Raw genomic sequence first — 18,331 nt, forward strand, 5'->3', positions numbered from 1 at the left:
GACGAATTTTTAAAAGGTAATGTTTTTTCGGGCACATCAAAAACGATTCAAAATGAAATCATTGAAAGTTTGTCACATGTCGTCGATGAGCATATTTTCCAAGAAATTCAAGTAGTCCTTTTTTTTGCATGGGAAATAGACGAGACTATGGATATTACTTGTATGGAATACAAGAAATAATGGATATACTTATATGGAATTCCCAGCTTTCGATTGTTTTTAGGTATGTCAAAGACGGCAAGGTAGTAGAACGGTTTATGGGGTTTCATGATGTTTCATCTGGGCGGACTGCAGACGATTTATTTAATCTCCTGGTTAATAAATGCGACAAATTTGATTTCAGGCGTAAGCTAATTGCGCAAACAAATGATGGGGTGGCAGTCATGGCGGACATTTAAATGGCTTGCAAGCTAAAATTAAATCGATAGCGCCATATGCACTTTTTACGCATTGCCATGCCCATGTACTAAACCTAGTTTTAAGCAGGGCATGCAATAATATTAAAGATTGTCGTATTTTTTTCTCCAATTTGTCAGGATTTTCTGCCTTTTTCTCCAAGTCCACCAAGAGAAGTTACATCCTAAATGAAATTTGCGGTAGCCGAATGCCTACTTTTGCTGCTACATGGTGGAATTCTACATCAAGATCTGTGTTTTCAGTGCATATACATAAGGAAAAATTAATAGATGTTTTTGATATTATTCTAAACAGTGAGGATTTTAAAAATGACGACCAAAGTATCAGGGAGGCAAAGGGTTTCAAGTATATTTTAACAGACCATAAATTTTCTTTTTTGCTTGAAACATTTAAACTAGTTTTTAAGCAAACTGACGTGGTTTTCTCAATTCAAATAAAAAAACGAAAATTTAATTTTGACTTACCCGATTTGCGACAAAATTATAGACAAATCTATATTGAAATAATGGACACAATAACTGAACAAATTAAGGTTAGATTCAGCGATCTTAGTAAATTAAATTACTTTGATCTATTAATGTTCGAAAAATTTCCATCCTACTCCAAAGATTTTCCCCAAAAATTACTGGATAATTTAGTAAACCAATATCCGTTTTTTGATTCCATTCAATTAAAAAATGAATTAATTGTAACCTTTAGTGACCCTCAGATGTTTTAGAGTTGTAAGTCTCCATCTGAATTATTAAGTTTTATGTTTGAAAATAATTTAAATGAGTGCATGCCAGAGCTGTATAAATTTATTAACATCGCTGTGACTATACCCATAACATCGGCATCTGTAGAAAGATATTTTCAGCACTCAAAAGAATTAAAAGTTATAGCCGTAATTCCATGACCCAAATGCGACTAAGTAATATATCTCTTCTTTCAATCGAAAAGGAGTATATAAAAGAAATGACAAAAAATGACAAATTTTATGACGAAGTTATAGACTTCTGTGCTAATATGAAAAACCGAAGAATTCCCTTAATTTTCAAACCAGAGTAGAGTCCACAGAAAAAAATTAAAAAAAAAAACAACAAAAAAATAACTGATATATAATGACTATAATGTATACATATATGTATGTACATTGTACATAATAAAGTATTATCTTATTCGCTTGGACATAAACATGTATATTATATTTTTATTTTAGAGTTTTAAAACCTATTCCTACTAAGTATTTGTTTGTGATATAAAGCAATAATAACATTAATAACCAAAGTTTTTAACAAGGAAAATATTTTTACGTTTTTGTTATATTTTGTATATAAAACCATTACATGGTTTTGCCAGAGTCGAGTTTTAGTTGCTTATATTGCAGATAGCAGAATATGCTCTAAAAGTTTATAAAAAATAATGTTTACACATTTACAAAATTATTCTATAAATAAAAATTAAATAATATAATAAACTTTTTATTTATAGAATAATTTTGTAAATGTGTAAATATTATTTTTTATAAACTTTTAGAGCATATTCTGCTATCGGCAATATAAGCAACTAACCAAAGTTTTTACCAAGGCAAATATTTTTACGTTTTGTTTTATTTTTGTATATCAAACCATTATATGGTTTCAGTTGATGATAAAATTCTTCTTTTTATTTATTGTCCTATTTTTCTAGTCCCATATAATGTATACCTTATTTTTGTTTATTTCATAAACCATATTCCTATTTCCTTATCTCTTCCTATTCCTGGCAAGACTTAACTCTCACCTCCGCGCTGGTTCTTGCTGGACAATAATATACTTTTAGGTCCAATATTAAATTTTTTTTTTTTTGAAATCTGCTAATATCTGCTAATAATTTTGTATGACCCAAAAAAATATGAATTGTTGACTGAGAAGAGTTTATTATATTTCTTGTTTTTTAAAAAAATATTTCAAAAATAATATATAAAAAGTACCTAATAAATAAATATTTAACAATATTAATTATGTATATATTATTATTATTACATTAGGATACCTAAAATAGGCAATATTAAAAGTAAAATCGAACACGACTTGTAAAACGATTTTCAAGACTAACTCTTAACGAGAATTGGGTAAAAAGTGGGCGTGGCATGCAAAATTTTAGCTTAATTAGAGCTTTCTATCTGCACTTATCCTTTAGCCTCCCCTTTCCAAAAACTCACAAGTCGCCACTGTAGGGTTAACCTAGAGTTTAGGGTTAACCTTCTAGAAGATTTGTGGAAGGTCTCCTTAGGATTGTGTTACAGTTTATTTTCTTCAGATACATAAAGAATAAGAAAATAAAATAAATACAAAATGTTAGCGAAAGCATAGCTGGATTATAGAACTTTAAGAGGCAATTTCTGAGTTATTCTGGTGCTAAAGTTAATAAAATAAACAGTTATCATTTCAGTATTAATTCTATTTTTGATTTCAATAATTTTCAACCCTTATGATGAAACTCAAATTATTAATCATAATATTAATTTTTTTTAATTGTTTTGATTTCACTAATGTTAGAAGTCATATCCTAGCCAATAAGATCCCAGCTTATTCTCCTATATCCCTACTAAAACCATTTCTGGCGTGAAAATCTTTGACCTCTAGGAGTCTTGAAGAACAAGCCTTTTGAAGAAGGTAGAGTTCTTGGTATTTTTGCCAGTTTTACTCCAATGAAAAGTTGAAAACTCACCTTTTGGGTATTTTAGTTTGTGGATACTAAATGCCATACGGGTCTTGTCCACTTTAAGTATCTGCGATTTTGCAATATTTTAAAATTTGAACATAAAGAGTACTTTGAAAAGAATAGAAAAAAATTTGCGGATTATTCACATAGGACGCTAAAAAATAATATTAAATTATGTCAAAAAAGAAGTCTACTCTACTCTATTTGATGATCGAAACTCGTTGCTATTGATAATTACATTGTCAAACTTTTGACATATGATCTCGCAGTTGTCAAATTGTGTATATAATATGTAATAAGAAACAAGCACATCTAAAAAGCATATCTTATATAAGAGAAAACATGAAAGACATCTAAATCTATCTGCCAAAATGATAGCAGTGTTTTTACACTATAACAGTGAATGGGTTTCACTTTTACACACATTTGTACACAAGCAAAAAATTCATTCCCTTATGCAAAGGTTCGTAGCCTTCATATTTTCTAACATTTTGAGATTCTATTCATATGAAAAAATATAGAGAGGGCTCGTAAATGTCGAGCACATCTCATCTCATCTCATCTCATCTCATCTCATCTCATCTCATCTCATCTCATCCCATCCCATCCCATCCTAACCCAACACACAGGCACACGCAGGCACGCCCCCCGTGTGCTAACGCAACCCAAAATCTAAGGTAAATAATATAATAAATAAATAATCTAAGGTAAATAATATTAAAAAAAATATTGATAATAAGTTTTTAAAATATTGCAGCATGTTTACATAGAAATAGGTTACAATAGATTATTTTTGTTGGATAAAGAGTCAATTAAAATCCAATCACTTAAAAACTTTCTTTCCTTTATTGCCAATGTTTCGGTCTATATTACGCCTTCTTCAGGGCACTTAGCATATATGTTTTCAAGATCTTGTGAGTTTTAAGTATTGAAGTGATTCTAATATCCTGGAAAAATATCCCAACCACCTAAGATCATTTATGAAAATGATAGATAATGATCTCTTTTAAAAATTTTATGGGATCATAGGTTTTATAATCCATTTTTTGCAAAAAACATAATGCTATAAAATATTTTGATATTTTTCACATAAAAAAATGAAGAGTGGCATATTAATTTTTGTAATTTATAATGGTATATTTTATAGAATTTGTTGTTGGCTCTCTAGAATATTATGGCATATTTTAGATCCACAACCAATAAATGGTCCTTATTAAATATCATTTATGCAAATGATGCGAATTCTTATGGTATGATTTTGCAAAATAGTTGTTGGTTTTCTGATATATTATGGCATATTTCATATCCACAACCACCAGTTGAGTCCACCTTTTGTATCTTGTTGAATGAGCTTTGAAATAAATTCAGAGGTTGCCTCAATCCTCAATGAGCAAGTGGCTCAAAGATACTCAAATTTCATGGTACTACAAACCCAGATTGGAGCTGCGCTCTCTGAATTCAGAAGAAAAAAGGAGAGGACAATCTTTTGTAGAATTATTGAGTAATGTTAGCAGTCTGTATTTGGACTTTCATCATATATACTTTGTTAAACATACAGATATATTAACATTGGATCTCCGTAAAGAATTGAAAGATACTCTAGCAAATGTGTCTGCAGATAAATGGTTGGTCTGAAACATCATTGAAGAGTGTTTTGAAACATCAGGAGATATTACAAAAAGTCGGGATTGGTTTTCAAAATATGCTAAACTCACATGGTCCACTTCGTGAGTACGAATGAGTCAATTGAAATTGATATTCGGAAAAAAAATCCAATTCTTTCTTAGTCGCTCCAGCATATATTTTGTTAAATTTTGATAATTGCAGACAGACCTTGGAACAAGATCATGGTCGCCGACAGGATGGGCAATGTAGTTCATCTACATAATTTTTTAAAATAAAAAAAAACTCAAAAAATACTTCCATTTCTATATCAAACACTGTAAAACAGGTATTTAGTTATGTATACCCAGCTTTTTGGGTACTTGCCTAGTTACTAGAAAGAAAAGCAGTTATAGCTTTAAAACAATCTAAAGGAAATTATAATAAATTTATTCTTTTTTACGTAATAATCTTGCATGGTGGTCATACATAGAGTAGACCTTCATTTGCTTAAAGCTATATTTTTTCTTGGATTGGGGATTTTTCCTTGCAATAATAAATCTTATGGTTTTTAATCCTTAGAGGAATGAAGGAATAAATAAATAATTTATAATTGAAGGCAGATTTTTTCAGTTTTAAATGCTGCGCCAATCTTCTCACTAATAGTTATATTTTCTTGAGAATTAATAACAGCATAGCCATTACATCTATAAATAAGATGGGAGATATGTAGTATAACAAAATGTTACTTCCCTTGTTAGGGAATTTGTCAGTGGCGTGAAAATAAAATTTGTTTATTCGATTTTATAATTAATTAAGACATTCAGTTAATCAAAAGTTTGCTGGTTATCGACAAAGTCTTATCCAGCAAAGCGTTGAGTAAAGAAGTATCCCAAAAAATAACGGTTTACAACATTTACTATCAATCAGTATAATTCTGGTTTAGAGTTGTGGGATCAGTTTTGTCCTTCAGTGCATAAAGACTGCTTCTTTGAATCATCTTCGACAATTCTTCATTCAAATTAGAGTTTCTGCACAAATAGAATAGGTTGTTAGGTCATTAGGTTTATTGTGAGTGGGGAACTTTGTGTCCCTCCACTGCGACCCTAGGTCTATTGTGGCTCACTCCTAGGTGCTTACACTTCTATAATCAAGTCGGCCCTCTTTAAGAGTTCGATAGTTTGACTGCATTCTTAAATATCTTCACGCAGAGATCAAAAAGAATAAAAAACATTTTCTTATTCTCAAGAATAGATAAACGAGGAGCATCATGATACTCTTAATTTCTATAGGTCCACTATAGCTCAGATTTATAAGCCTTCATTAGTAGATTATTTTAAAATGGAGGGACCAAGAGTTGTTACTTTTGCGAAAATTAAAAATTAAATTATTATTTATTAATTAAATTATAGAATTAAAAATTATTGGAATCATGTAATCGGGTTGATTTATTTGCAAACATTGGTATGGCATCATAATGCTAGAGCAGATTTCTCATAAACCTGCATTGTTATTAGCTTTTTCTTCTGCTCAGAGTAATCTAGTTTTCCTTTGTTTCCCTCCGTTTTATTTTGTTTAAAGTTATCTGATATTGATACTACCAAATATAATACATTTCATACAACACATGCATCATCATCTATGGTAGATCGTAAAGGTGTATCAATGAATATAACTGAATTAGGTGCGTGCTGGAATGAGCATGCGAAGAGATTTGCAAATTTTTGTAAAATGCCTAATGCGGATGTATGCTGATGATGCTGATTGTATTTTAGTTTTAGTTGTATTCTAGAAGGATTATAACAATATTATTGTTATTTTTATTCTGAGGTGTTTTACTTAGATGTCTATTACAAACATTAATTAAATGTTTTCTATTTTAAAAACTTTATTTTAAAGGTTTTTTTATTTTTTAGTCTACAGTTGCACAATTAACTATCTTTAAACATCTACGTTGTTATCTTATTTACGGAACGAGGACGAAATATAATTACTTAATCAAACGAACTGACCTGTAATGAAGTTCGATTGTAATTATATGAATTCCTCGTGAAGTAAATAAGTCCCTCCCACCCTGACTTACGTCCCCTATGGTTAATTGCGTCAACTCAGTTAAGTGTTTAAATAATGAATTCCATGGGCATTAAGACCATCCTAGGAATGCATAGGACCGGCGGAACGGGCGGATTATTTACTTTAAAATTCAGTGGTGTATGGTATCAGTAGAGAGACTACGTTTTTATCTTATTTACTGCATTTAAGTATATCAATATATGTTCAGGATTCGTATCAAGTCCCTATGACCGAACGCGTGGCAACACCACTAACCACAAGCAGCAAGCAGTGAATCACCCGATTAAAAAAGGCGCTCTCACTCTCTCAACGTCTGTCCGTGTAGCGACCTGTATCTATTCATTCTGATTTAAAATTATATATATATTCCTTGTATTTTTACGGAATTAAATACCATACAAGCAAGAAAAATTTGTGTGACTTATTCACAATACAAAACCTTTGAGCGGATATTTACCACGACAGTGAGTAAAAACATCCAGTTTTATTCAAGATTGGATGCAAGACGAGCCCGGCTTCCATATTGGTTTGCGACGCGGAGTGAAGCATCGACTATAGTTAGACTATTAAATGGGTAGAGACAGCAATCCTATACAGGTTAGTGCAATCCTTATTTCCTTTGACATTTTTATATATTTTCCTTTTATCTACCCATTGAATAAAAACAGAATTCAAAATATTTTATTTTTATTTAATTTGAGAATTTTGTATTTTATTGTCGACTCTTTGTAGCTTATTGGTGAAATGGCCGAAGAACAAGCTGACGCGGCAATAATTACTCTTAAAAATGCCAAGCGTAATGCTAAAGGTCAGTTAACACGGTTAAAAAATTATATTGATGCTACCATTTCATCTTAAAATGTCCAGGTTAAAGAATTAGAACTCAGACTAAAAAATGCAGAACCGCTTTTACATTCTTTTTATAAGATTTGCAATGATTTAGAATCTTTAGATAGGACGAATCTAGAGAATGAAATTAGCGAATTTGAAAACATTTTTTTACTGTAATGTCAAAAGCTGCCAACTTTTTAGACGAAAAATCAGCCGCTCAAGCTCAGAATGATGATAACTTTATTAACTTTGACAATCAGTTAGGCGAGGCTATGACAGGTACAAATTTTAACATTAAGCTACCACCCATACCTTTGCCTACCTTTGATGGTTCTTACGATCAGTGGTTGTTCTTTAAGGACACATTTTCCTCCCTCATTCATGAAAACTCTACAATACCTAAAGTGCAAAAATTTCACTACCTTAGGTTGTCTATTAGTCTATGTCTAGAGAGTTATGAGTCTATGTCTAGAGAGTTTTGCTGACAATTACGAAGTCGCTTGGAACCTGTTAATTAAAAGATACGAAAACACTCAAATTTTAATAGGAAATCATATTAAAGCCCTCTTTGATCTTGAGTCAGTTCAATCAGAGTGCTACAAAGGTTTACGAGCTTTATTAGATGGCTTAAATAAGCATCTAAGAGCTCTCGAGGTATTAAAACAACCAGTAAACACCTGGGATTCTTTGTTAATTCACGTGATTTCTTTAAAACTCGACCAGGTAACTCGAAGAGAGTGGGAATCTGAGTATTCTAAACATCAAGAAATATCGCTTGATATATTTAATAATTTCTTAAATGAGAAATGTAGACTTTTAGAAAGTTTACAAATAAACACTAAACAAAATATTCAGAAATTTAAAAGAAATCAATAATTTGCTAGTACTATTTCTAATGCGGGATCAGGTCCAGTTTGTTCATTTTGTGACAAAAATGATACTGTGTATAATTGTAGAGCATTTCTCAATTTTAACATAAATAAAAGAATAGAAGAGGCTAAAAAACGTAAGTGGTGTTTAAACCGCTTAAGAACTAATCACTCTATTTCACAGTGTCGATCCCCCCCTTGTAGAAAATGTGCAATGAGACATAATACATTGCTACATATTAATAACACCAATCAAAATACCAACGAAAATCATCCCATTGCTTCTCTAGGTGATCAGGTAACATCTAACGTTTCAAATTCAAACTATGATGGTGGCCGTAAGCTCGACGTAGGCTCTGCTGCTGCACATTTTTTCCCGTCTCGCGAGTTATAGATTTGAAAGATAAAAAGGCTTTTTAAAAAAAAATTATTTTAAGAACGTTACAGCGTTGTGACTTAACTCTACTAATGCTTAAATCTATCTGATTAAAACGATACAAATTACTTCTTAGCTAAAGTAAAAATGATTACAATGCAAAAGATCATATTCTATAAACTAAGGAATGAAATATACTATAGTCAGAGGTTATATGTTCCGTAATTCCTCCTTCCTAAGAAACGAGCTTACGGATGGTACAGGAGTGGTGAGGTGGTTATATGACGATTTCGTCATAGATTCGTCTGGATGTAGGCTTCTCTTAGATACTCTTGGCATCAGGCATTTCTGCACCATAAAGTAGCTAATTATTGCTACTAGCAGAATATAAAGTAATACGGTATAAATGCTGGTTCTGTGGTAGTATACGTTGGTTCAGGGCCCGGTCGAGTCTTTGATGCTGAATCTCGATGGATTTATGAAGATGTTTGGCTTCATTTAGGTCCAGTGAGCTTAATTCCAAATTATTAAAGAGAATTGGTGTAGCTTCATTGCTAGGCGGTGATAGGTTGATTTGAGGTAGTTCAATGTTTTTGTAATGGGTTTCTGGATCCTTGTAATTTTTGATGACAATGTTTCCGACACGAAGTTCACAAGTAGAATGCAGTTCTATGATGTAGGTGCCATTTAATGGGATATTGTCTTTATTGGAACCACAAGTCTGGATAGCTGCAAGAGGTCGAGGTACGATTAGCATCCATTTTCCTTCTTCCAGTTTTTCTGCTTTGTTGGTGGTAATTTGGATTTTCGTCTGCTGGTATTGGGATATTGATTCTCTAAATTTTAGCATCTGTACTTCGCAAGATGCATCTTCGTCTATAGGCAAGGGGTTAAAGTCTTGGCAAACGTATTCGTTGGTGGTGATCTTCTTGCATGGTTGGTTGGATTTTGCATACTTCAGCTCGTTAAGGATTAGGTATTTGGTTTGCGGAAATATTACATCGTGGAAGGTTTTTGAAGGTGTAGGTAGAGGATAAAGGTGGTACAGTAGATAACTGTTCTTCTCTACCATCGGCATTTCAATGATAAATATGACTTTATTTTCCTTTGCGTAACTTTTTATATTAAGGACATTCTCAAAAAGAAATACATTTTTAAAAGTTGGATCAAATGGGAGTTTACCGGATGTTAAACTCGTAGAAATTAATTAAATTTCCTTAAATAAGTCTTTTGGACTAATGATTGATGGTGAAAGGTATTTAGTTTTGAAAAAGTTATTGCTATTTGAAGATATTCTAAGACATCATACATTTCTTGTAAGAATGTGGTAGCATGAGATAGAATTGTTTGCAAAAGAAAAAAAAGCTTATCTTCAAAAGTGATTTTGTTAAGTCTTTGGACCTCTATTTGAATTTCTTTTATTTGTGATTCCAAAATATTTTGATTGGAAATTAAATTTTTTGAGAGTTTTTGAAAAAGTTTATTAGAATTATCTATTATGGTAATTTGTTCTTGCATTAAAAGTTTTATATTATTTTCGTTTTGCATAATTGAAGTTATTGCTGAATCATAGCGCTGAGCATCCTCATTATCTAAATTGCCGGTTATACTTTTGACAATACTGCCTAATCCTTTTATAAGGCCTCTTTTTTCGCGAGTTTTAAGAGAGAATGGATTTATTTGAAGTATTTGATTTTTTATTTTTTCTTTTAAGGTTGAAGCTAAATTGTATGAATTAAAATATTCTTTTTTATATAAAGAACAGTTTTCTTTGTTTTTTTCTAAGTCGTATATAGTTTTTTGCATTATGAGATATTGACTGATAATAGGGTTGATGTCGTAAATTTGAATGAAAGTCCAGTAATCAATTATGTTTTGCGAGTTTCCTAATTTCATTGGTAAAAGTCCGGGGTTCTTGGATACGTCATGAAATGTTACGTCAGGTCTTGCATGTTTGATGTTGAGGGACCTGCAACAACAGGGGCTTTTAATTCTTTTCTATGGACTACCTCTTCTTTATTGTTCTTTTTGTTTTTTATTTTAACTTTATTATTTTCGAGTAGTTCAATTAGTTCAAAAGGGCCTAAGAATCGTTTAGATTTTTTATTTCTGTTGGCGTTATTTTTATATACAATTTGTCCTACTTTAAATTGATATTGCTTTGGACCTAGAACGTTTCTTTTATCGATAATTTTTTGTTTTTGGGATTCTAATTTTTCTTTTATTTCATCATAAAGGTGTTTTATCTTTTCTTTATGATTAAAGGCATAATCGGTATAATAGCTGGTATTTATAAACTGCGTCGAGGAATAGATCGAACAATTGTATGCTATTATGGCATATTTCATTAAGGTTTTAACGTCTTCGTCCTTAAAACGGTCTCCTAAAATTCGAAGCTGTTCGATAAGTGTAGCGTGGAGTCTTTCGATTGGTGAGTTCGATTCATGGTGAAAAGGTGTTGTAAAATGTATGTTTATTTTATGAGTCTTTAAGATTTCTTGAACGGTGGTATTTTTAAATTCAGGACCATTGTCCATAATTATTCTCTCAGGAAGACCATAAAATAAAAAATAATGGATGAGAGCTGAACATATTTCGACTGAAGTTTTGCCTTGAATAGGAATGGCTTGACCTAGTTTTGAAAAGGTGTCGACGAGTGTAAGAAAGTCTTGGTTGTCAAATTTGAAAATATCTATATGAAGCAGCTGGAATGGTTTTCCAGTAGTTTCTGTTAATACAAGAGAAACATATGGTGGTTTACGGGAATATTTAGATGTTTGACATATGCTACAATCATTTATATACTTTGTTATGTCGGATTTCATGGATGGCCAATAATAATTCCTTTTAAGTTTTTCTAAAGTCTCGGCTATTCCGCGGTGATTACATTTACCTTCATGCTGGTATTTCATAATAAAGATTCGCTCATCAGGTTCTTTTATAGAGTTTATTAGTTTTGTACATTTAAATAGTTTTGGTCTAGATTGATGGAAGTGGTGCATATAAACATCATTAAATTCGATGTACATGGAATCATCATGAAAATATAGGCAAAAAGTTTTCTTATCGGTGGTATATGTTTTTAGGAATTCTAATATAAGTTTGGGATTAGATTTTGGAATTTTGACATGCCATATATTATGTTTCTCGAATGTTTCCCAGTTGACAGTCAATTTATTGTGTGGATTTTTGGAGATAATTATTTGATATGATTTATTGTTAATAATATCATCCAGTATGGGGATTCCATCATTTAGTGTGTTATGGTTGCTGCTAGAATGCGGAGTATTTATAGAAGATTCTGGAGTCTCTTGGGAATGAAACTCTGGTGGTGGTAAATTGACATTATCTGGTTGAAGGTTTAAGTTTGAGAAATCATTAAGAGTTTGTGTTTCGTACTGATGAAGTGGGTCGTTAAAATTTTGGAAATTATATTAGGGTGGTTGAATATTGGGGTTTGTATTTCTTGGAGGAACCAACTGAATATTTTGCAATATTTTAATTTTTGGTTTTGGACAGGGAGGTTTTAATTCTTTTAAAACTGATGTTATATCTGCTGGGTTTAGTTTATTGGGGTCATAGGACTTTAAGAATTGGTCAATATCTAGATCTATATCACCTGAATTATTTACGATACTTTCGTTTTCAATTGCATTAATACAAATTCGTGAGAGTGCGTCTGCGTTGGTATTTTGGTTACCCTTTTTGGAAATAATTTCAAAATCGTATTCCCTTAATTTACATCTCCATCTTACGAGTTTGCTATTTGGTTCTCGCATATTAAAAACCCATACTAAAGGTCGGTGGTCTGTGTAAATTTTGAATTTGCGACCGAAAAGATAAGGTCGAAAATGTTTGCATGCCCAAACTATAGCAAGTAACTCTTTCTCTATCGTGGAGTATTTTACTTCGGTGTCATTAAGGGTTCTTGAGGCGTAGGCGATGGGTTTGTCATTGGGAATGTTCCCTTGGAAAAGGACTGCTCCAACTGCATAGTTGCTAGCGTCAGTTGTCAAAACAAATGGTTTGCTGAAGTCTGGATATTGAAGTATGGGGGAATTGGTGAGAAGTTGTTTGCAGTGGTTAAATGATTTAATGAACTCGGGGGTATGAACTATTTTATGATCTTTTTTAAGGCAAATCGTCATAGGCTTTGTTATTTTGGCAAAATCTTTTATAAATCGACGATAATAACCAAGTAAACCTAAAAACGACTTCAGAGCTTTGGGAGAATTTGGAATTGGGAAATTTTTAATTGCTGAAATTTTGTCTGAATAAGGTTTAACACCTTCAATAGTAACAACATGACCCAAATATTGGACTTTTGAAACTGAATTTTGAAATTGGATTCACGAAGTTTGTCAAAAATTTGTCTTAAACGGGAAATGTGTTCTTCCAAAGAACTGCTGAAAATTACAATGTCGTCCAAATATTCAAGACAGATTTCATTTTGAAGACCTCTCAAGATGTTATCCATGACTCTCTGGAATGTCGATGGGGCATTCTTAAGTCCGAAAGGCATTCGTTTGAACTCGTAATGTCCATTTTCAGTGGAGAAGGCGGTTTTTGGGATATCATGGGGATCCATCTCGATTTGATGAAAACCATTGGCCAAATCAAGTGTTGAAAAATATTGGCTTCTACCAAGCTTATCCAGAATGTCTGTTATTTGGGGAAGAGGGTATTTGTCATCAATCGTTCGTTCGTTGAGCTTACGATAATCGATAACAAGTCGCCACTTGCGTTTTCCGGAAGAATCGAATTTTTTTGGAACGATCCAGATGGGGCTGGACCAAGGGGAATATGAATTTTGGATGATGCCTTGTTCTAACATTTTTGAAATTTGTTGTTTTACCTCCTGTCTATGGACTTCTGGGTAGCGATAACTTTTTGTATAAATCGGTGTGTGATTGTCTAATTTTATTTGATGTCTAATCTGGTTAGTAAAAGTAAGGGGAATTTTTTCGCAATAAAATATATCTTTCTATTCTAGACACAAGTCTCTAATCATTTGTTTTTCTTCTATGTTACAATGGTCTAAGCGAATATTTTTTAAATTTTCTTTAAGCAGATTATTTTGCTCTAAGGAAAGAGGTTCATCAACTTCCATTTTTTCAACAAAATTTATATTATGAATGTTAAGAAGTTCAATATCTAGAGGTTTTGTCAAATGTAGGGTTATAGGGATATCCTGAGGATTTGTGACTGAAGTAATTGCAAAATAGTTTGAGATATTAACCAAAGAACCTGGTATTTCTAAATTATGTTCAAATTTATGATAATCTAAAAATCCGGTACCATGTTCAACGGTTACTGGTACTTTAACTATTTGTTGGGATCTAGGAGATACTGTCACTGAAAAATTGTAATTTTGAAAATTTTCATTCGGGATTTTATCATCACGTTTTTCATAAATTATTGGTATTTCTGCATTAGAAGTTGTTATTTTCCGAGCATTAATGTTTATACTAGCATTTAATTGGTTCAGTAAATCTGCGCCAATTGAACCATCGTATTTTTGAGAAAAATCGAAAAGATAAAATTTGTGATAGGCATTGGTATTAAATAAACTAAAAATAGGAATGTTTGCGGCTTCATCGTGATATGTCATTGCGTGGGCGGTCTGAATATTAAATACCTCTTTATTAATAAAATTTTTATAAAATTTGTGTGCAAGGTAAGGTTCCATTAGACTTCTAGAGCTGCCGGTATCAATTAAAAAATGTGCTGTGATTTCGGGAATAAACACGTACGGTAAATCTGATCTTATGTTGTAATTATGCATATTAATTACGTTGGGTATTGTGTTACCTGAACTTGCTGAAAATTTTCATCTGGTTTTATATTTTTACTTGAAGCGCAAGGATCGGATGTTTGGGTGTTATTGTAGTGATAAAGATCTTGCACATCTGCATAATATGCATTTTCATTGGGATATGGGTCAGATTCGTTTTGCTCTAAGAAATCGTAATAATAATCATCTTGGGAATTATTGTAGCAATAATTATTATTGTCGTTAATTTGTTGTGCATGAAATTCTTGGTAATTTAATTTATGGGGTGTTGGATGATGAATTATGGCTGTGCCTGAACTAGTGTCCATTGGCGTCGGCCTATTTAAATTGCTTCGAGCACTGCGGCTTCTAATTGATGAACTTTGATTAAAATTCGGTCTGTTATTGGTATTTATTGGAAAATTTGAATTTGGGTTTTGGAAAAATGGTTTTTGTTGAAAATTATTTGACGGTTGTGGTTGAGGGGGCCTTGGTACAAAAGATGCATTATTTATTGGAGGCTGTTGGGGGTTTAATGCAAACACATTATTTGAGGGTGATGTTGGACGGAAAATATTAATTTCTGGGGATGATTGGGCATTAAATGTTGGTTGTAAGAAAGGTATTGGGAATTGCTTATTACTATGGGGAAATGTTTGTTGATTATTATTTGTAGCTCTAACATGTTGATGTGGATGTGTTTTAGTCTGTGGTGGTAGGTTTACAGTTGTGTTTTGATGTTGATTTCGGCTGAAATTCATAAAGTTTTCTTCTTCGGTGGCAAATGATAGTGCCTGTTCTAAATTAATTGGATTTTTAAGCCTAACTACTAACTGCATGTGATATTTGAGCCCTGCTAAGAAGGTTTTTAAAGCAAAATCATCGTAATAGACGATTTTAATTCGTTTTTCATTTTCATCAACAATTAAAGTACTTAATTTAGCAAACAAAAGACTTCTGGCATTTTGTATTCTCATGCCGAAATTTAATGGTGGTTCATTTTTATAAGGCCTAATAGAAATTAAGTCTTGTATTAGACAGTCAATACCCCTTTGATCTGCGAATGTTAAATTTAAGGTTTTTTTTATTAAAGCCCAAGTATTTAATTCTGATCTAGAGCCAATTAAATCAGCTACTCTACCCCTTAATTTGCCTAAAATCGAGTCTATTAAAATTGAATTAATAGGGTCTTCACGAGTTTGACTATTTTGAAAATTTCTTAGAAGATTTTCACACGATAAAATAAATCTTTGCAATAACTTTGGATTCCCATCGAAATGTGGGATGTTATCCGTTTGGTATTTTAAAAGTGGCATATCAATAGGCATGGTTCTGGATACAACTGATACAGATTCTACTTCGAGTTCTTCCTCCGGTAAGGCAGGTAAAGTATTATTAATATCAGCGGTATTATCAGAAACAATTTGATTTAAATAAGGCGGATCCGTTTTAGTATTTGTTACGGATAACCTTTCCAAATGAGAAAGTAATTCGTCAATAATTTCAGAATTATTTTCAGACATAAAATTAATAATAAATTACGCAAAATTACGTAACTTGACTAAAAAGAAAAAATAAAAACTTGAATAAATTGTAACTCTAAATCTAACCTAAATAAAATTGCCAATCCTAAAAACAACAGTATATGTTATCGTTTGCAATTTTGCAAAAACGGAAAAATCAAAAAATAAAAATCAATTTAAAAACAAAGGAAAAAGAAAGGACAATGAGCACTTACAATAGCAAAAATCCAGCGATGAAAAGCTGCATTCTCTTAGACTACGTTGCCTATAGGAACCGATGCTTGTGTTCCCAAGCCTAATCTAGGGTGGTCGAAGTTGGACCGTTGCTGAACGTATTGCACTGTTTCTCGTACAATGCCTAAATGTGGGTTCCAGGGTTATGATTATTAGCCTTTAATTAGGGCACGCAAAGAAAACGCAGCTTTATATCGTTAAACCCAGCCTTAGTATTGAAAGATAAATCAATGTCATAATTGACAACTAATTTAATCTATAACCTCAGTTCAAAAAAAAATAAATACAAAGGCAGTAATGCTCTAATACTTAAGTTATAATTATGAAATTTAAAATTATGAGAAAGAAAATAAAGTAAAATTTAGCACTTAATACTTATTCAATTGTACATCTGATAATACCTCGCATATACGTATATACTCAGTTCCCAATTTCAAATCAAATCAGTGATGGTGGTTATATAAACAATTTTGCTAAATTGAATTTAAAATCTGTCATCATTTCTACATATTAACTCAAAAAAAATAATCTATAAATTGCGACGAACCGATAAATCAATACCTGAAGAAACCAAGCCAAAAAGAAAAAGGGGCTACCTGAAATTCTGAGTCTCTCCGACGTGTAGCAGGGCCCACCCGATCTGAATGGGGCTCCTTTGTTGGCAGCTATACGTTTGGGTCAAAAGAGGCAGCAGCAGATCGACCAGTTAGGATGCTTCCAGAATGTCTAGCAGGTAGTGGAAGGCAATCGGTATTAGGTGTAGCCGATTGGAAGGAATGCAGGTTCCGGAGGTGATGATCCAAGCGACTTGATGTGGTAACACGTGGAGTAGCAAGTGAGGTGGAAGCAGTAACAATAAAAATGCAGCAAAAGCAGAAGCAGAGGATAAGCAGAAGGTACAGGAAGGCCTAAAAATGGGGACCACACATGAGGTTCGACATGGCTGTCAATTTTATGGCATTTTTGCGTGGGTAAGTAAGTTAAATTTTATAAAATTGCTCTCTAAAAAGTTGGATGCATTGATGTTCTTTTGAGTTAAACCGAAAAGCATGCAAATAAAAATTAATTAGATGAAAAAAATAGGAAAATGACTTAGGCATGTAACATGTGCTAACTTACCGAAGATGGAATGTGGCCTTTTCTGGGGTTTATTTAACACAACAAAAACAAGGAGCCCTATAAACTCTTAGGCCTACTTAGAAAATCAGCAATTAAGCTATCCTAGCACATACTAGTAACTACAAAAAAAATTAGGCTAAGATAGGGTCTACCTTTTCACATCCGCATTAAGCGAAACTATCTGTCATACTCTAGAACCAGATAAAGAATGAATCTATTAAAAATAGGATTGTCAGTTCCCTCCAAATTTTAAGGAATGCATTTATCTGTCAAGTACCTAGGTGTTGACATGCTGGGTTTAACTACTGGGTACTATCTGGTACCAACATTGGTTTAAGTAATTTGCAACTATGGAGCAATCTATAACTTGAGGCCATGGTTTAGCAACAATAATTTACAAAAAAAAAACTGACAGACCAGATTGACATTAACATTCTTATCACTATTGATCCTTATGATTTGAACAAAATAAACAATTAGTTAATAAGTGCTCAGTATTCATTAAAATCTAAAATAGGCCAAATTGACCTGCAAGGTAAAATCAATGCAAAATCAATGGCAGTTCCTAATTCTATTCAATCAACAAAACAATGAAACAATATCCCATATTATTATTTACTTTCCTCATCCAATAATGGTTTTCCTTGCTTTTCAGATCGGGTATGTTAGGACCCATTAGGGACCATCTTAACGGTGTATCATATCTGTGTAGTATGTATATTTATGTATGATTTTTAAATAAATTATTTTATGAAACTATGGTTGAGATTTACTTTATCTTGGTAAAAAAAAAATTAATAAATCAATTAATATATCTGTTGGAGATTAA

Source organism: Anthonomus grandis, chromosome 5 (assembly GCF_022605725.1).
Source record: "Anthonomus grandis grandis chromosome 5, icAntGran1.3, whole genome shotgun sequence".
Taxonomy (NCBI): Eukaryota; Metazoa; Arthropoda; class Insecta; order Coleoptera; family Curculionidae; genus Anthonomus; species Anthonomus grandis.